This window comes from Sus scrofa, chromosome 11, assembly GCF_054392235.1.
Source record: "Sus scrofa isolate SSC_HxYL_T2T_F1_AM1 chromosome 11, Sscrofa_HxYL_maternal_Yorkshire_Landrace_v2.0, whole genome shotgun sequence".
NCBI lineage: Eukaryota > Metazoa > Chordata > Mammalia > Artiodactyla > Suidae > Sus > Sus scrofa.
Genome location: NC_139393.1, coordinates 78024351 through 78045686, shown reverse-complemented (window position 1 = coordinate 78045686; position 21336 = coordinate 78024351). Strand labels below are relative to the sequence as shown.

The following is a 21336-nucleotide window of genomic DNA, read 5'->3' as shown; positions in this document are numbered from 1 at the left end:
TCTCTCTACCACCCCCCTCAGCAAATTCTCTCCCTACGCTCTAAATTTTCTGTCTTGGCTTACTTTGCGCCAGTGTGGAAATGATTAGAGAGAGAACATCATTTAGATAAAACAGTGCATTATTGCTGGAAACATGATTGTCTTATAGCAACATAGCAAAGGCAGAGAGAGAAATGAATATTACGTTCACATATAAATTCTGTATGTTTATATAAACAGATATTGACATTATATATGTATATTTATTTATTCATATATAGCAAAGCTTATGTATAAAAGCTGGGGAGCAGAGATTGGCATTCAAGCATAAGACCCTGACCAAGGTGAGTGAGTTGTGAGATTTGCATTCAAGGAACATCTAACAGGTGTTAGGAGACAAACAAAAAACAAAGACTCGAGGGTAGCGCCAAGGTTTCTAAATTAAAAGACATCCTTTAACCTACTTAGAAATATGTAAAATTTTGATACACAGAATAATTTTTCTTGATAGAACCCAGAGAGGGGGCTATAGCAGGAATTATTATCACCATGTTGGGAATGAGAAAGCAGTAGCTCAGGAATTCCCTTGTGGCTCAGCCAGTGAAAGGACCCGATGTTGTCACTGCAGCAGCTTGGGTCTCTGCTGTGATGTGGGCCCAATGCCTGGCCTAGGAACTTTCCCATACTGTGAGTGTGGCCAAAAAAAGGCAACAACAGTTCAAAGAATTTTAATGGACTTGCTTTAAGTCTGTGAGTAAGGGACACAACCGAAAGTTGAATCTGGGGGTTCTGTCTTCAGATCTGCCTAGATCTTTCCATTTCCAGAAATTCCTCAATCCGGGGTCCATCGATAAAGTGCTAAAATTCATGTATCCTTGAGTGCGTGTCTGAATTTTCCTGGCTGGAGGACTCACACTTTAAGGGTCTTGAAGGGGTCAGGACGCAGCAGAACTTAACTTTGTTTCTCCTTTGTTACTCTCTGGTCCTGAGTGACTAAAAGGATGATTACGTAGGGGGTGGACCACGGAGAAGTGCATTCCCAGATGGAGACACCGCCTGGTGTGGAAGGAAAAGAGCCAGAGTATTGGGAGTCAGTGCATTTTTAAAGGAAAGCTTTTGCTTGAGTCTGAGCTGGCTCTGGATGGATCCCAGTTATGAAAACTTAAGATCCAACTTAAAAGTTTAGGTCTCATAGATTTCGTGACTAAGCAAAGGACTTGCAACTCACTGGTATATGCATGGGCTTTCTGGTCCCTTCTGGCATTTCTCCCATGGACAGTGGATTCTGCGCTTGCTTCTGGCTGATGACCAGCTGCAGAGGATCTGAACGGGGAAGTCTGGGGAGACTGGTTTCGGACCGCAGTCAGTGCCGTGCTGTGGGTGGTTCCAGTGAGGGGGGTAGGGCCTTTCTCTGCCATTTTATAGTCTAAACTCCAGTAGATGGGTGTATACGCTGTAAGTGAAATATTGTTAGGCTTCAGTGGCAACATATAAAAATGTCTGCTGAGAACTTCTTCAGTTGCCACAATCCTTTTTTCCCCCTTAGCGTTAGTAAACAGGAAATACTCTTCAGCATGAACCAATGAGGACCGAAAGCGGTAAGGCTGGACTCTGAAGCTGCAATGAACAAATTCAGCCTCCAGAACACTTTGGTTGGAGTTACTGTGAACACACAGCAACTTTCTCATGTTGAATTGTGTCCACCATGAGGTTTTGCCTTGTTATAAAAACTTAGAAACCTTGAGAACAAATCGGTGTGAACGTGGTGACAGGGTAGAGCATCCCCTGCTGGCGGGTAGCCTCAGGCCTGGCCCCTGGGACACGTCTTAGAGCACAGCTGTCCTTGGTCATTTGAGTGTTGACTGAGAACATCAGAGTTATCACTGGACCTGCACATTTGTGCTGTTGGCAGCTAATTTCAAAAGCTTAGAGCACAACCCAGGGGCACGTCCAACATCTTCTCTGAAGTGAAAAGGTAACAGTAACAGTTACCTTCAGACCCGCTCCCACAAACCAGGGTGTCCAGATTATCTAGAATTGTTTGGCTCTGCCTCTCTCTTAGGTAGAGTCCAGGAAGTTGAAAGTGTGTTTGGGGGCTAAGATATTCCAATGGAAATCACGGTCCAGACTTTTCTTTAAGAGAAGATCCCCTGAGGGGTTCCGGTTGTGGCTCAGTGGAAGTGAATCCGACTGGGAATCATGAGGATGCGTGTTCGATCCCTGGCCTCGCTCAGTGGGTTAAGGATCTGGTGTTGCCGTGAGCTGTGCTGTAGGTTGAAGACATGGCTTGGATCTGGCGTTGCTGTGCCTGTGGTGCAGGCCGGCAGCTGCAGGTTGGATTCGACCCCTAGCCTGGGAACCTTTATATTGCCATGGGTGCGGCCCTGAAAAGAAAAATAAATTTAAAAAAAGGAAAAGAACCACTGAGAGACTCTTGTCAGAATGCCACAGGACACCGAGTTCCACTCCTTCGAAAAATTCAAGTACCTCCCTGTTTCATGTTCAATAGGAGCGTGCAGAATCTGGGCTGTGAATTCCTGGGGGTGGACAGAGAGGATATCATCAGACTATTCAAAATGGCGCCAAGGCAAATGAAGGGCTTCCAACAGGTGTCATAAACAGCCGGCGGAGGCACCGTGTTACAAAAAATAAAATAGTGTATATTTTCTTCAGTTCGAGGAAATGCCTTTTGTTTTTCCTTTTGGAATAACAATAAACGTTCATCAGAATGGCAGTCTCATGCCCTGGGAAAAGGAGCCTTTTGTGATAGAATTTAGTTGAAGTGTATTTGAACACACAGTGTTCTAATCCAGCTTGTACAGAACATACATTTTTAGAGCTCTTTACAATTTATAAAGCTCTTTGAACATTTATTATCTCATTGAATAGGCTGGAGTCCTATTTCTGATTTCCCAGCTGATCTGCCATGTGAAATGTAGAAAACTGCTAAACCTCTCCCAGATTCTCTTTCTTTTTCTTGAAAAATGAGAAAATTAATGCCATCCTCAAGGAGGGGTTTTTCTTCAGACAGATTAATGAGTATGTTTGCTCTATCCAGAAAATAGCAACCACGTAACTAAAGATTGTAATCAGTTGATCTAAACGTTCAGTCAAATTAATTATTTGAGTTTTGGAGTGCATTGATTTTACATACGATTAAAAGAGCTTGATGCAGAATTACATCTCAATATCTCTGACATTTCAGTGTTTTTCTTTCACATGTATGTATCTCTTCAAAGAACCAGTTTTTATTATATTTCATGTGATAATAAAGTTAAAAATCAATCTATGGTAGAATAAAAAGCATATGCTTTAATAGTTTGGCTTTTTAACACTCTTATTATTTTTAATTTTTTCTCCCTATGGAAGGTGAATCTTTTTCTTTTTCAATACCTCAAAAAAGTAATCTTTTCTACTTGGATTTTTTTTTTTTTTTTTTTACTCTTCATATTATGGCTAAAAATAACTCAGTATTATTTTAATCGGGTTAAAAATTTTTTATACTGTAATATAGTTATTTATAATCTGAATGCTTTTTCTTTTACTTGTATGGACTTTACAAACAAGTACCCAATGAAATCCTTATTTGTTTTTGCAGTGAATAAAATTGTGGTATGGGTAGTGGTGGGAGGGAAGGATTTCCCCATCTCCCTTTCTTGAGTTCTTGTGGCTGAAATTGACATGAGACAGATTATCAGGAGCAAAGAAACACATTTAATTGATTAGCATGGAAGTCTTTTAGAAATGGAACCTAAGACGTGGCTAAAGCAGCAACATTTATATTTCCGTAGACAAAGAAACAATAAATTTGAGAGGAATTAGTAGGACAGAGCAACTTAGGTTTGCGTGCTTAATTAATAAGGAGTTTAAGCAAAGTTTGGGTAGTAAATCAGTAAAGAAGTAAGAAGTTCATGTCTACAGGCTGCTCAGGCCCCTGACGCCCTGTTCCTGAGAGGAGGGTGTCCTCCCACCTCCAGATGCAGGGAGATTTATTTCCTGCTTTCTGGGGGACAGATGGGAGTATCACAGGGTCCCTCCTGCATTGGCTGTTTCTTAAGTAACTTTAGTTCAAAATCATCAATATTCCATTGAGGCCTGTTTTGGGGTGACTTGCCCTCGGCCCCAGTAGTTGCATGGTTTCTGTTCTCAACAACTCATAATTTGGCAGGGCAGAGAGATACAAACATATTGATAGAACATACAAGCACTAAGGTAAGGAAGTAGGATTGTACATACAAGCAGAACCATTGATTTTTGTCTTCAGGCAAGATTAACTGCCCCCATGTCATTCTGTTCATATTGCAATTATCCTGTTGATAATGTTTATTATAATGAGTAGAGTTTCCATTTCATCTGCTAAATATTTAACCATTTTGGGCAGAAGCACTCTGATTTATCTCAGTATCTCCAGTCCTTGCCTTGCTTGATGCTTATTAAATATTTATTGAATTCAGTTTGGTGGACAGAAGCTAGAAGGGCTCCTAGAGGAGATGGCACTTAGCAAATGAGACAACATTCAGCATGGACCTTGAAGAATGATGAGGCAGAAAAAGGGCAGAATAGAGGTGAGAAGGGAAGGTCTGTTCCAGCAGAAACCAGGAGGGAACAAAAGTTTGTAAGGTGTTTGGAAAGTGGCGATAGAGTGAGAGGCAATGGCTGGAAATGGAGATGAAATGGTGAATCCAGGACATTATTTGAAAAGCCTGGGTGCTGGTGGTAGTGAATTTAGAATCTTCTGGAAAGAATCCGATCAGATCAGTTTCTGGAAGTAGTGAGGAAGCTGCCAGCAGCAGTGACACCAGAGAGAAGGCTGTGTTCGTAGTCCAAGTAAGAGAAGATGAATCCTGAACTGGGACAGCAGCCTTGGGCCAGGGTCCGGACCCCGTGGTACTGCCACATCAGCCCTAGACGTTTAAACTTGCACTGTTTTTTGAGAAATAAAAAATATTCTGTCATGGTTAAGCTAATGCTCCTCCTGGACCACAGATAACTGCAGGATGAGGAGGCTGGGCTTTTGCTCTCAGACTGCTTTGATTTGACTCTTGAAATGGGATGTCCTGAAGAGAGCGTATCAGTTAATACTGCAGTGTTTTATAGTTTGTACTTAATGTATTATGAAGACACTGAGATATTTGTTCCATAGATATGACATGGAGCTCTTAATCTACCCTCCTTTTCCCCCCAATTCTGTAAATCAGCCAGGCAATGATCTGACAATGATATATTTGAGTAGGAGATAATTTAGAATTACCTTCAAATGAAGTGGTAATCTACTATCTGCTTTGCTTTGCAGTGTATGCCCTGGGTGCAGAGACTGGAAGTTACATCCTGGTGTTCACGGCCTGTTTTCTGCATCACTTACTTATTCAATAGACAGGCTCCATGCACTGTCAGAACGAATGTGTGTGTGTGTGTGTGTGTGTGTGTGTGTGTGTGTGTGTGTGTGTGTGTGTGTGTTTGTGTGTGTACTCTGCAGCATTTGGAGGGGAGTGTACCGTGGGAACTGGCTTGGCTAAGACATGAGAACATGAAGAATAGTGTTTCAAGAGAGAACAAAGTCCATCTAAGGAAACTTCTCAGACAGATGGGAATGATTAGCCAGGTGGAGGGTCATTTTCTTCCTTGACCTTGACTTCCGAAGGTGGTTGCACTCTTATCATCTCCAGTTTTTCTCTACTTAACTGTGGAGATACTCCTTACGATTTATATAAACTCGAACTAATTACTTGTATTTTCCTCTTGTACTACCTCTTGAGGAAGTAAGGTCACTAAGTAACTAGCACTGCAGGGAATACCATTTTATCTTAAAATTATCCCCCTGATTTTTAAAGGAAGTGGACGAGCCCTATCATTCCTTTTTAACCTGTGCCATCTCAACCATGATATTAAATGTTTTGAATCAGTTTACTTCCATCTAGGCTGAAATGCTTGGGTTTTTCTGCCCTGGAGTTGTGCAGGCAGTGTACCTTTGGGGGCAAGTAGTTAAATTACTTTATGGGTTGGTTTTCAAATCTTTAGAAGTGTTCCTAAGCAGGTCTTCTTGTAATTGTATCCACGGGTAATTTGTAAATTTGATTCGAAGAACATGAGGCTCCATGAAACCATGAAAGGCTCGTGACTTTGGCGCCCCTTCAGAGCAGGTTTTTACACACAGTGCACCCCTTTTCTGATGTGTGCTAAAGTACTGCTTTACATGGTATTAACTACTGCTGAGTAAAAGTGAAGCTAAGATGGCTGAAGGTGCAAATGGATAGTCCATCCGTTCTTCGAAGTTTTGTAGCTGTTTCTAATCTTTATAGCTCTTCGGCTTTGTTGTAAAAGACATTATCATATTTTGGGTTGAAACGACATTTTAATTCAAAATCCAGTATTCTGTGTACTATCACATTTTCTTTCATTATATTTTAGGGACCAGGAAAAAAATCGTGAGTGGTAAAGTAAAGGATTCTCCCTGAGGACTGCTTATTTTTTTTAACATAGAGTTAATTTTGGCTAACTTCTTTTCTAAACTGCCAGAGCAGTTTCCCAATGGAATTCTCTTTAGAATTTCAGCTAGTCAACACTTAAAGGATATAAATTTTTACTCCATCTAATTCAAAAGTTTAACGTAAGAGGGTAGTTCCCATTCATTCCCATTGTGGTGCAGTGGAAACGAATCTGACTAGTATCCATGAAGATGTGGGTTCGATCCCTGGGCTCGCTCAGTGGGTCTGGGATCTGGCGTTGCCGTGAGCTGTGGTGTAAGTCACAGATGTGGCTTGGATCTCTGAGAACTTCCATATGCCAAGAGTTTGGCCCTAAAAAAAAAAAAAAAAAAGAGCAAAACAAAGTTTAATGTAAGAGGAGAACTTCACTGAGTTATGAAGGGACAGCAGCTTGTAACTTTAACTAAACCACTGTGCATTTTCAAACTCACCGTCACTGACTTCAGAATTCATCATATCTTTCCGCCTTCGGATACCTGAGTGATGGAAGAGCTTCCTCTTAGCTGGTATTAGAATGTAAAAGTGAAAACTAGCAAGATGTATAGGAATGCAGGATTCCATAGCATTTTGACTGAACCATCCAAATGTGGAAAGAATTTTATATCTTAAAAACGATGAGAATATGGAGAGGATATGAAGGTGCAGTAACAGTGCACATGCTCTGGTGCGGCAGGTGAAAGCACGTTCTTGCATCCCACCGGGTGTGTATTAGGGGGTTAGAAATTTTATCTGAATGGACGAATGAGAATTTTTCTAGGGTTTAACTGATATTCACTGTAGAGCTGTATCTCAGATAAGCATTTACAATGTTTGCAAAAGGATATTTTGTCATCTTGAGTCCTTCCTTTCCATGCTTTCATTATGGGGCTCTAATTTGTGTTAATAAGTATATTTGTGTGGCCTATGAAGAGAACGGTTTTGTGCCTATGAAGAAATAAAAACAAACATGAACCAAACCGTATGTATCATGTTTTCAAGTAGAGAGGTAAGAACATGTGTGTGCTCGCATGTGCGCACGCGCACGCACACACACACCACACACTGTGTTGAAGTGTAGATGCTCAGATCGTAAGCTGAACCGGGCCCTAACAGCTCGTGCACCCTGTCCACCGCATCTCAGAACTTTGACGGTGTCAGACTAACAAGATAGCAGAATGCGGGTAAAAGCCTGTAGGAAAGGAAGTTCCATGAATTCACCAGGATACCCATCTGATATTAGAAAATCCTTCTAATTCTGTGATTCCATGGCTAGTCAGTATCAAAAACTACAACAAGCCTTGCTGAAGATCCTAGACTCTTGGGATGGAGGGTCCATATTTCCTATCTTTGATGTATCATTGAACATACATCAGTGGATGTGTGTTTGTTACTAATTTGTATTTCAACTGTGTTATGGGAAGTCGTGATTTAGAAGACTGTCTTCTAAGACAGACAGCTCTCTAATTTTCTTTGATAAAGTTCAAGTTTTGCCCATGAGAAATGAAGTTTTCCTGAAGTGAGATATTTTATCAAGAATGGAGATAATCTGGTTGGAGATGATCAAAAATGGAGGTAATCTGGAGATAACAAACCGTTCCATTCGGCTGTCTCTGCTCATACCGTTCTTTGGCGTGTAATTACTGGTAGATTTAATTCATGTCCCCAGACGTGTACATCTTCTAGGGAATGATAAGCCAGACCTTGAGGGCTTATGCCTGCTTCTCTCTGAGCTTGGCCTGTTGGAGACATTTACAAAGGGGGTACAATCAGTGAGCCCCATTTTCACCTCCCTCCCCTCACCCCCTCGCTTCCATTTATTGGTGTAGAGATAATAGGAACACTGTCAAAAAGTGACATTTATGGACTTTTTCTGCCCCAACTCACTGAAACCTCCCAATGCCCCTATTAATGTCCTGGTTTACAGGCCGTGACATAAGGTACAGAGAAGCACTTTGCTCAGAGTCCCCAAGCTAACAGTGGACGGGTTCAGGATTCAGATCTAGACAGTCTGTAGAGCAGGCTGTTTAAACTGCTACCTTGAATTGCCTTCTTTCCAGGGAGAATAAGAATACCAGAATTAAACAGTGTATGCTATTATTTCTGGACCTTGGCTTTGCTGTCATGGGCTTTCTTTCTCATGTTGGCAGTGCCCTCACACAGCCAGTGCCCTTCTCAGTAGACCTCTGCACCCCCAGTTTAGAAATCTCCAGAGTGTGTACGGGTGTGGCTCCTCCCTTTCTGGAGGGGATCTTCCAGGTACACTGTGAGCCACGTGTCCATGAACGTGACGCAGGTGGTGTGCTGTGTGCTGGGGGCCTCGCTGGTGTGTGGAGCATTGACGCTGATGACAAGTTAGGGCGCTTATTTTAAAAAACATTATACTGAAAGCAGTTCATGTTGAAAAGTGTCTGTGCTTCTTCAAATGAAGCAGCTCAGGTTTTATGATATAAAAAGAACATTGGTCCCTGCTTCTCTACCGCCTTAGCGATAGTAACTTTTAACAGCTTGAAATGGAGCTTCCAGATCTTTAATGAGTATCCGCAGAAACGGAGCTCCTCCGTTGGTATGTAGTTTAGAATGAATATATACATATTTGCATGTTACAGAATAACATCATACTTTACGTACATATTGTTAGGACATTTTCTTTCTGCACTTAATCAATTACAGTTCTTTCAGAAATCCATATTAGTATATTGAGAATTGGTTCACTTAAAACCTATTTGCTGAATGTTCCATTACATGAATATATTTAATATAGATAAAACACATAGCATTTAAAATAATAAAATCGTTAATGAAACCATTTTCCTACTCGATGGTATGAAATGGTGTCCCAGTTGTATGACTCAGTGAGTCAACAAACAGTGGGAAATGGGACATTCAGGGCAGTGGGACAGGCTCTTGCCTTCAGGTGTCGAGCCTGGTGTGTTTCTTGTCTCTTGGATGTTTACTCATCCAGCAGATTTTCAAGGCGTCTCATTAATAATGACAGATTTTATGTAACGCACAACTCTGTGGCGGGGCAGCTTATGGAACTTCCCATGTTTGGCTGACTCATTCATTCTCGTATACTTTTGCCAGATGAGAGGTGGGTATTAGCTCTCTGAATACTGTATTTTTAAAGATCAGGTAACTACCAGGGTTTCACACCTAAAGTTCTAGGTGTTTGTTGAATTGCTTCCTCAGAGGGAGCTCCAGTCTTGTTGAAAGTTGCATGGTTGGGTCTAAAAGTGTTTCTCTTGTAGTAAGTAGCAAAGAGCTGTATTAAGGAAGAGCTGTATTTCTGGGTCTGGTTTTACCTTTGGCCGAGGTGAATGAGACCTTGCTTTCCATTGCTTCCTAGTGAGGACTCGTACGTCTCCTTCCTTTGTTGCAGTGGTCATCACTGAGTTTTTCTCCAGTCCTCTGCCTAACAATGTGTTATGACCTCACTTTGGGCAGTAAAACCATTTTGTGAAAAGTTCCAAAAATCGTACTCCGGAGCAAGTGGCTCCCAAGGGGCCCTAAGCGTGATGCACGTGGGGGATGGGGACAGTGTTCCCAGAGCCAACTGGGATGGAGCAGAAACCTTAGGACCGAATTAGTCTTAAGAGCATTTGTCATTGCATTTTGTTGAGTTGGTATGAGCATCTTCCGTAATTTTTATAATGGTTAATTTTAAGGAAGACATTACAAATATATCCACATACATTTTATTTAAAGTGTACCACACAAGGTTTTCAGATGCTGAAGACATAAACTACAATGGAGAGTATACTGTCAATAAATAGTAATTTTGTAATATTAGAGGGTAGAACTACTTAAAATACTGTTCCTTCTGTAGAACACTCAGGTTTGCCTAACTGTGGGCGGATGTGCAGACCGTGTTAATTCAGGTAGTGGTATTTAGTGGTATTTCCCACATTCTGTCTCACACAAGAGGGGGCTTTAAATTGGCCTTAAGCATTTCCTCTATCAAAATTTCTCAACTTCTAACAATGGGGTATACAGTTGGCCCTTGAACAACATAGGTTGAACTATGCAGGTCTGCTTGTAGTCGGATTTTTTTTTGATAGTAGTTACTGAAGTCCTGCAGGACCTGTGGTTGGTTGATTTCTAGGCTGGGAGTGATCCTGGTATCTCGCTGGCTTTTGAGGCCATAGGAGTTGACGAGACCACCGGGCACAGCGGTTTAGATGGGAAGAGAAGGAGGCCATACACGTGTCGACTCAAAAATTATATGCACAGCCTAAAAATTGAGAGTTATATTTTATTCGGTGGACAAAACTGAGGACTTAAGTCTGGGAAACAGGATCTCAGGTGCCCCTGAGAAAACTGCTTCGAGTAGGTGAGGGGGAAGCCAGGACGTATAGGAGTTTTGCAACAAAGAACAGGTAGTAGGAACAAAAGATTACTGCTGGTGACAGAAAGCTAGACATCTTAAGGAATTTAGGGCTTTTCTATGTATGGGAAAATGCAATATCTGGGCTTGCTGAACTCATTCCTTTGATACGCACCTCTCTGGGGTCAGTATCCTTTGTTTTCACACCCTGAGTTTCCTCAGGTGCACAGTTGGGAGTGGCTTCAGTCTGATGGCTGCTGGAGGGTAGGTATTTGTTTCCTTCCTGAGTCCCCTCAAGGCTCACTGGCTCATCCTTGGAGGTGGCTGCAGTGGCTGATGACTGTGACATCTTCTGTTTACTGATATGGCAGGCAACACTTTATTTCTCACACAGAACCCTAAATAACACCAAGAGCAGACACTTGGGTGATGAAACGCAGTCAGCAAAAGAGACCGAGAGAGAATCCACAGACAGGAAGAAGCAGCAGCTTATTAACAATCTAAATGTATCGTTGCTCATGCTTTCAGGGCCTGTTTGATTTCTTTTTTGTCTTTTTAGAGCCACACCCGTGGCATATAGAGGTTCCCAAGCTAGGGGTCAAGTCAGAGCTGTAGCCTCTGGCCTACACCACAGCCACAGCAATGCCAGATCCAAGCTGTGTCAGCGACCAAGCCACCTTTCTTCCGGGACAGGAGAGATAGAAAAAGGTAGTGGGAAGGAGTTGAGAATGAGAGCAATCATTTATAAGAATATTTTGAGAGGAACCTTTTTTCTTTTAAAGTTGCAATGTTCTTTTACCTAATTGTGTCTTAAAAGACCTAGATGATGTGACCACAGCTAATGATGGACTTGTCCTAATGAGTGAGTAAGTGCAGATAGGCTTTAGGAGCTATTAAAACAACCCATTTCCTCAGTAGTTAAAATCGCCCTCATTTTTTCATCTGCAAGTCGTCTAATCCTGTTATTTTCTATAGAACCCTGTTGGTATTCCATAGGTATTTTAATTTGCAAATTAAACTACCAGATTAAATTGTTGGATGTGTGTGTGTGTGTATGCACTTTGACCCTTGAGCAGCACAGGGTTTAGGGGTGCCAACCCTCTTTGCTGTTGAAAATCAGAGTGTAACTTGACCTGTCGGACCTCTGAACCCCAGATTCCACCATATTCCAGCTTCCGCATCCACACGTTCAACCAACTCTGGTACTACAGTATATGCTACTGGAAAATACCCGTGTAAGCGGATCTGTGCTGTTCAGACCTGGGTTGTTCAAGGGTAAACTGTACGTAGCTATAGATATTCTGATTGAGTATTTTATAAAACGCAGATTTGCAGCTTTCACTGGGTTTCAAAGTCTCAACAACACACGATAATATTTGACAACATACTTGCCATATTCATACACTATGGGGTGTATCCCCTTTACAGAAATCTGTGTTTTAAACATCGGCTTGCAGGTGGATTGCAGCACATGTGTTCCCTTATGGAAATAATGTCCTAGCTGGGACTTAGATTCAAGCCTCACCTGCTCTATGGTTTGAAGTTTGTCCGGAAGCTCTCTGACTTCTCCTTCAAATGGTGGAACCTAACCCCTGTCCCTTCAGTGTGAACTGGATTTAGTGACTTTCTTCTAAGGCAGAGGGGGAAAAATGGAAGTGACCGAGTGGGACTGCAGAGACGAGGTTATTAAAGGTAACCTGGCGACCCTTTTTCCTGAATTACTTGCGTGGAGGGAAGCCAGCTACCTCTGGAAGGACCACATGGTGAGGGATGGAGGCTTTCTGTCCACAGCCTCTGAGTGCGCCGTCTTGGACATGGACCTTCCGTTGCTGTCCAGCCTTGGGAAGACTGCACTGCTCGTTGGTAACCCGACTGCAGCCTCCTGACAGACCCGGAGCCAGAACCACCCAGTCAGGCCACACCTAGACTCCTGATCCGCAGAAGCTGTCAGAAAATGAATGTTTGTTGTTTTACACTCTGTGTCGTCTGCTGATGTGTTTACCCATAACTAATACTCCATCAAACCCCTTTTTAATCCCAGGTGAAATACTCTGAAGATTTCCAGTGAAACATTATTTAAAACTATGATTTTAAGCAAAGTAGACTTTGTAGCATCGTGTGAAGAATATGATTTGAATATGTTTTTGAGGCGGAAAAGACAAATCTAATTAGAGAAAGATGAGGAAGGAGTTGGAACTTTTTTAAGATTCTGAAGGAGAATTTTGGGGACTTTCAGTGACTCGGATTTTTAATTTGAGTATAATTTTATTATACTTATGACTATACTTTCACAAAACTGTACTCAAATCATGGGGTGTTTTTGACTCGGATATTGAAGAATTATAATCAGAGATGGAGAAGTGAGAGAGAGATAATGGTGTCCCCGAGGAAAGAGTTGGAAGAGATTCGGGAAGGAGGAAGGGGGTTGGAGGGAAGAAAGAGGAAGAAGTGGAATCCGTGGGGCAGGAGTGGCGGAAGCAGGGAGCACTCAGCGAGTGCAGGTGCATTTGCACAGACGAGGGGATCCTGACACAGCTGCTTCCACTCTGGTAAGGGGAGAATCCCTTGCTGCCCATAGTCTGTAATTTTTCTCTTCTCTTCTCAGGTTTGTATCTGAAAACAGCACATCATAGTTCAGAACTTCTCTGGGACTGATGGTTAGTGGCAGTACTATTTTTAAAACACTTTATAGGTTTATTGTACCAAGGTTTCTCAAGGAATACTCAGAATTTGTCCTACTTTTACATAAAATCATGGGTTCATAATACATTATATTTAAATAAAACTAAGGAACCCAAGATGTGTAGGGTTTTTAACTTTATTCCCTGAAAAAAAAAAAATCAACTCTCAGCTTCCTGGCTTTGAAGTTTCTGTTGATAAAAAGAAAAAAAAAATCAAAACTGTTTCTGTAGAGATATGCATTTTGAATTATCTTTGTGGAATGAAAATTTGCAGATTTTTATGACTCTCCACCAAGTAGTGCTATTATGGAGACCATCTCTCTGTGTTTATGCACGTTAAGCCAGAAAAGACAAAGTGCTGAAAACATGCCATCATTTCTCCTTGGGGTTTTTAAAATGGGAGGAGGAATGTTGACCTAGAGGCTGTTGCTGGGAGGGTGGTGTTACCTGAGAAGAGCCATCTGTAGGTGAGATGAGTGGCTGGAAGGCAGATACGGAGACGTTTTGAGTGTAATGAGAATTGGCTATATCAGCAGAACCCAGATGTCACAAGTTTTAGTGGAGCCAATTTGGGTCGGAGCAACATTTGCTGAAAGTAGTTCCCAGGGCAACTGATCTACATCAGAGTTTTCAACAGCAGCACGAATGGTATTTGGGGCTGGACGGTTCTCTGCTGTGGGGTGGCTGCTCTGTGCTCCTGTGCCTTGTACCCTGTTCAGCAGCAGCACGCCTGGCCTTTACCCAATAGGTGTTGATAGTGCCACTCCATTTCCCTGGTTTTCGACAACCCAAATTGCCCCTCATTTTGCCACATGTTCCCTGGGCAGCAAAATGGCTTCGTTGAGAAGCCCTGGTCTAGATAAAGCCTGTGGGTAGCACTGAGTTAGAATGGCCACCTCTGTTCAAGGTTGCAGGAAGAGGACATTGCTGAGGAAGAAGTACTTTCTTGCTAAAGGAATGTCCAAGGCCCTTTGATGAGGCCACCTATGAACCCAACTTCCCAGACAACTACCAGTCTCCTTAAGTTTCATGGTGTCTTCATGGCTGTTAGCTTCCAGATTGGTTCCCAAATTTGCATATGCCTCAGAATCGCCTGGAGGGCTTCTTAAATCCCAGATCACTGGGCCCCCAGAGTTGCTAATTCAGTAGATCTGAGGGCCTGAGGGGAGAAGTGTTATGTTTCTAACAGGTGCTCAGGTGATGCCAATGCATCACAAAGAGGCCATATTTGAGAACCAGTTTTCTGGAGTCAGCTGCCTTTGGCATTCTCTCTTTGATGCTTCTTGTTTGCCTTTGTGATTGTCTTCATGCTCAGGGTCTCTGCCTTTAGATTTTCTCATCCACAATCTGCTCTGTTTCATCTTTGCATCATTTACTTCCCCTGGTTCCTAACTGTCTTCCTTACATCGCATCCTGCACTGAGGAATGGAGGAGAAACGCCTCCTCTTTGCTTTGCTGCTCTCACTGGGCATATTTTTTTCTTTGCTTCAGATCCTCTGGGACTCAGTTTCCCTCAGGTACTGTCACCCGGGGTTAGCCCATCTTTCAGGACGTCAGTGCCTTAAGGGTGGGTTATAGACATACACCACAGTTGTCAAAAATCTGTAGTCACTCAGCTTTTGATATGCTCTTTTGACTGTAGTAACACATTTTTAGGAAATATTTGACTTTTAGATCCTTTTCTAAGCTGTAAGTGATTTCTTGGAGCTCATCGTTCTACCAGGGATATTTGAATTATTTTGCATAAATGTATAATTTTACACTTGCCCACATCAAAGCTTATCTGTGAATTTCCTGCCCACTCACACATCCTCATGAGATGTCCCCATCAGATTGCATTTTATTACCCAGGAAAGATTACTTAGGGTCACATGCATTCTTAGAGAAATCACTGTATCCTGTCCTTTCTTAGTCATTAAAATGTTTTGTATTTTTACAAAGATATAGATTGGTCCCCAGGAAATCCTCTCTGTTGCTCGCTTTGCTGTGTGTTGGTAACGAAACTCCTTATCCACGAGAACCAGTATCCCGCCATCCTGCGGGAGAGGAAAAATGCTTTCCCTCTTTCTTTCTGGGTTCTTAGCTGAGACCCTGTAATAAAAGCCAGAGTAGCAAGCGAATCACAGACGCGTCTATTAACATGTACCCTCCATGTATATACACAGGAGCTGCCCAGGGAAAGATAGTGGCTCCCAGAGGTGGAGCCGAGTTCAGGCCTAAATGCCATCTTCCGAGGGAAGGGGAAGAAGGGATGCAGGCCTCTTGGGAGAGATGGTTGGATTCGTAGGAGAGACGACCGGGTCCTCGGGAGAAGGTGTGGAGGCGTGACAGGGCGAAAAGTTGGGCTAAGGTGGCATTGCCCTCCCACCTCCTCTCCTGTGACAACAGTCAGTCTTCTCGGGCTGGTAAAACTCTGGGGAGGGGATGGGGGGGATTTACTACAGTTGAGTTCCTTTTGGAGAATCTGTCCTGACGCAGAGAAAGGGAGTTCAGAGAAAACATCTCTCTGTGTTTGGTGCTTTTCAAGTGCCGACAGCTCAAAATAATCAATAAACTAAAGTGGCATCTCTTGGGTGGCGTGTTCTGCTACCCCTCCATCTTACTCCAATTTGGGTTCAAAAGTAGACTCTTTCTTCTAGTGCTACCTGGTTTCCTGGGCCTCATTCTACGTAAGTGGCTGGCCCCAGTGAGTCACCGTAAGCCGGCAGTTCTGTCACCCCGGATCTTACACGGCGCCCATTTTAGGCGTGTCCCATGGGGAAGGGGCAAGCAGCTGCTGCTTAAGCAATGGGAGGGAGGACGTCACGTGATTTCTGCGACAGGCCCTGCTCGCTCCCCACTCTGCTCCTCCTCTAGGGCTGCCTTCCACCTTTCCAAAGCCTGGCCCCCACCCTCCTTGCCAAGGGTCATCCTGCAGGTGTCTGCTTGCACGTGACCACCTCACCACCTCAGAGAGCTCTGCCATGACACCCGGCCAGGCTCCTCTGGAGCACCCCTTCTTCTCCTTCAGGACACTTTGCACGGTGTAATTATTTGACTGTCATCATACGATGACTAACTCGCTTATGTTGGAGTTCTCTAAGGGCAGTGTGTGTTTTTCGGGTCACTGTAAAGCCATTCTGCCAACCATGGTGCCTGGTACCTAGAAGGAGCTCTGTGTGTCATGACAGGTGGTTCCCTTCATCCTGTCTGCTCTCTGGAACAACACGAAAAAAAGGAAGAAAGAAAGAACCCTGCTTCTAAAATTTCTCATTGACTGTCCGTGATCATAGGACTCCCTCCGCCTTTCCTCTCTAAGCTCTGCTTAAAGAGCTAAACTCCTTAGCTTTTCTTCATAGGATGGGGTCTCCAGACCTCCTGCCAGCCTGGCTACCCACTTTTGGATGTTCTGGGTATCCGCACCAAACACATGGAAATGTTCTTTTCCTCTCTTCGGGCGTGCCCTTCTCTAATGCACATCAGAACGGCTTTAGTGACTTGAGCCCCTGAGTCACACTGCGGGCAAATGCTAAAATTCTGATCACTGTGGCTGTTTGTGAGACATTTAAATAATACAAGCTGTAGATGAACACTCTAAAAACCTACAAAGTTCAGATGAAAAAGAGTAATAACTTAAAATTACCAAATAATGCTGTTACCCAGAAACATCCAGTATTAAAATCATATGATCTTAGGGACTTTTCCCATGAGCTATTTATATTGACATGAATACATAAATATGTATGTGTGTGTGTGTGTGTTGTGGACATGTGTCTATGTATGTATATATGTATATGCACATGTGTGTATCATGAGCTCATATGTTCATTTTATACCTATTTCTGTAGCTCTGTGCACTGTCATGTACTGTGGTGTCTCTTCACATCGGTAAATACAGGTCTGTGCTACATCAGTAGCAATGGGTGTAGTCTTAGGAATCCAGGATTTGAATTCAGGTGGACCTGGCCTCTGCATCCCATTACCACTTACTTAGCTGTAGGACCTTGGGTAGTTACTTATCCTTTCCAAACGTCAGCTCTATAGTTATGTAACATATCCTATTGGTAATAGTTACATACTTCCTAGAGCTGGGTAGCTTTCTAGTTTATGGATATGGAGATTTACAGCATCTTTAGATTAGATCCCCCTAATTCTCTACTTTGATTTCTGAATCCCAAAGCTGGATTTTATATTTTTGAACTTGTTAAACTGAATCTTGTTGATTTCAACCCAATATTTCAGGCTTTGGAATAATTTTAAAATGCTCTTCAATCTTTATCTCTTGCATCTGTCTTTCATATGTAAATTTGATAATTGGACTTTTAAGTTCTAGATGAAAGTTTTATTTATTTATTTATTTTGTCTTTTTGTCATTTCTTAGGCCATTCCCATGGCATATGGAGGTTCCCAGGCTAGGGGTCGAATCAGAGCTGTAGCCTCCGGCCTACGCCAGAGCCACAGCAATGTGGGATCCGAGCTGCATCTGCAACCTACACCACAGCTCATGGCAACGCCGGATCCTTAACCCGCTGAGCCAAGGCCAGGAATCGAAGCTGCAACCTCATGGTTCCTAGTCGGATTCGTTAACCACTGAGTGACGACGGGAACTCCTAGATGAAAGTTTTAACCAGAGTCAATGTAGTAGAGAACTGTATGTTCCATCACTGTTGTCACTCCAGTAGCATCCTTTCCCGCATGGTCCACCAATCAGGAGACTTTGGCTAAGGTTATCGAGTGTTGAATCAACACTCAGTACTCAGGCATATTCCTGATCGGTCTCCCTCTCTGGTCCCAAGGAAGGGTGAGATAAATCCCGCCAGAAGCGCTGAGTGAATAAGAATATATTATCTCTGCAGCTTCTCTTAATCTGCCTCTCCTGTAAGAGTGTCATAAAAGTAAAGAAGGCTAGACTGGTCTGATGAATTTTTAGTGAACTGGCAGTAGGTCCTTGAAATTTTAACATTTTTATTAATAGTAGAGGAGTTATAGACATATGATTTAAAACATTAATAGCTCTGGAAAAGGAAAATCTATAGCAACAAATCTATACTCACCTAAAAGTACAAGATAGATCCATTCCAGCTTTTTACTTTAGAAAGAGATGGGGGAGGGGAACGATATGCTTTAGAGGGAGAGAGGAAAGAAAGGAGAAAAAAGTTAGGTTGGAAGATGGAGAGAATTTTTATTTTCTTCATCATTTTTTTTCCTTGGCATAACACTGTGTGTTAAAAAAGGAAAGGACATGCCAAAGTAGTGCTATATTTAATACAATCATCGTAGCACTAGATACATATAGAAAAATGCTGCCCACACATGCTATAGAATGTCTGTGTTTACTATTTCTTATATAGAGTAAACCTGGGATGGTTAACTCTATACATAACAATGATTATTATTAAAATAATATAATGCAAAAAAAAAACACCCCCAAAAAGGAATTCCCATCGTGGCTCAGTGGTTAACGAATCTGACTAGGAAGCATGAGGTTGTGGGTTTGATCCCTGGCCTTGCTCAGTGGGTTAAGGATCCGGCGTTGCGGTGAGCTGTGGTATAGGTTGCAGATACAGCTCGGATCCCGAGTTGCTGTGGCTGTGGCGTAGGCTGGCGGCTACAGCTCTGATTCGACCCCTAGCCTGGGAACCTCTGTATGCTGCACGGGTGGCCCTAGAAGAGATAAAAATTAAAATAAAATAAAATAAAATAAAATAAAATAAAATAAAATAATGCTTTTCAATAATATTGTGGTCGTGCTCTCAAAAGCGCTCTTTTATTATCTTTTTTAGTCCTTCAGTTTTCCTCAGTGGGTTGGTAGGGTGTCTCTCAAAAGGGAAAAGAGAAAGACTAAGTGATTTCCCCCAGAGGCTGACAGCAAGTTATTAGTGGAATTAAAACCATAAACCAGAGGCTATATTGGCAGGATCCTCATCTGGAATTCAGTAAAACTTCCTTTCATTCTGTCCGAGGAGAGTGGGTCAGGCTCAAGGAGTCGGTTCGAGAAGAACACCCAGGACTCAGCCCGCACCTGCTTCACAGCCTCATCTCCTGTAGCTCCTCATTCTGTATAGCTCATGTTCCAGTAGTTTCTCCCCTGCACCGGTGCTGCCTCATGCCTTTGCATTTTAGGCACTATAGGGCCATCTAAGTAACTACCCTTCACATCCTGCTGTCCCTGGAAGATTCTTACACCTGCATCAAGCTTTTAACTCCTCTTCTCCAAGTAGCCTCCTTTGACCTCCAGCAAGGACTCATCTGTGGCTGTTCTAGCACTTGACTTTGTGGGGTACTTGATGTTGTAATTGGCTCTTTATGTGCTTCTTCTTTACTGTAAATTCTTTGTACTCCCAGAACCTAACCTGTAGTGAGAACTCAAATATTGTTTGAGTGGGCTGAACTGATAGGCTGTTTGTACCAAATAGAATGTGAGAGTAAATCGAAATCAGTGAATCAACCTCTAGACCATATTCTGTTGAGAGAGAAATTTAGTTTGAATTTTTGAAAATACAGTTTTCAAATGATGAGTCTGTTAATAGCCACTATTTGTGCTGGTCCACATCTAATTTTTTTGTCCAGAAGCAACATGTGTTACATGTCAATGGCTAACGGGTTTGGTAGGTTTCTTTAAGGATGCAGTTCTATTTTCATTCAGGTTCCCTAAGAGGTTGGGAGAATCTTTGTACCAGAAATGGTGGCATTTTGACAATATCTATCTTTTTAAAACATTCTGACATCCGAGTGATTTGATTAATTTGGTTTTTAATAGGCATGAGGGAATTTTAAGATATTATACCCACAGAATAATTTCTTCATGGAGGATCATTTCATAAGTGATGAATCTCATTCCTTTTTTCCTGAAACAGAAAAAAGTGGATTGCAGCTGCTGACTTAATCATTTTACTGATAACTAAGAATGGAACTGATCTTGCTGTGAATTATATAATGAGCTGGAAAAGCCCTCCATTTTCATTCTGTGACAGAGTATGAAAAACACTAGGGAGAGAATATGGTTATTAGAATTTTTTCCCTGCAAAAGGCTAGTGATGTTGTTTTCAGGGGTACAGTCAGAGAAAGATGGGGTTAGGATGATCCAACAGCTGCTCGAGGAAAGAATGTGTCCTTCGTGTCAGCCTTAAGTGGCTTGTCTTTTTTCAGCTAAGGAAATCTAACAGGATATTAAACAACATATTAACCTTCAAAATATGTTCAGCTTCTGCTCTGCTTCTACAAAGGCGATATGAGACTGTGAGAGCTATGTTTAGTAGAAGGTCTGACCCATAGCATTTGTGGAAAGGGGTCACTTAAATTTAGTCTGAAAGCCAGCACGCTCACATGTGACTCTCTCTAATATCACACCCTTCCAATCCATTCTTCACGCAGCTGGGACAGTTATCTTTCTAAAGGCAAATCTGATTCTGTGGTGCATCTGTCGAAAGCCCCTTAGTGGTGGAATCCAGACACATTAGTTTGGTAGGCTGGGTCCTCTGTAAGTAGTTCTTGGCAATAACTGCCCTTGAAATCCATGCTTGAGCTGTAATGAGCACCTCCCAGTGCCCAGCACACCTCAACCATCGATTACTTTTTATTATACTGAAACCATCTCTGTCAGCCGGGAATAGATGCTCTCTGTCCATTTCCCCAGGGGAATGGATCTCCTTTGCACCCCACATTTACAAACCACTCCTAATGTTTTGTATATGCAATTACCTTCTCTCTTAGACTCTCAAGTTTTTAAACATTTTTTTAAATCTCTGTGTGCTCCTAATCACATCGATTTATGCATGGATTCACCCATACCCGAGAGACATGTTGAACGTGCTTCCTCTTGCTTGAAAACAGGATCCTTTCATGGGGGTTTTGCCAACAGTTTCAAAATAAGTGGTTTCCAGCTTGAGACGGTTTCCCGAGCTATTAT

At 42.4% G+C, this 21336-nt stretch overlaps 1 protein-coding gene and 1 long non-coding RNA gene across 6 annotated transcripts in view; both read left to right on the top strand.

The window, feature by feature from the left end:
• The window catches only part of FGF14 (fibroblast growth factor 14), a 613169-nt gene that overhangs the window by 35187 nt on the left and 556646 nt on the right, over positions 1-21336 (top strand). The gene's annotated exons all lie outside the window — the stretch shown is intronic.
• Positions 6648-13965, top strand: LOC146398706 (uncharacterized). Its single transcript, XR_014819866.1, has 2 exons — positions 6648-7851; positions 7900-13965. It is a non-coding gene; the product is annotated as an uncharacterized LOC146398706 (long non-coding RNA).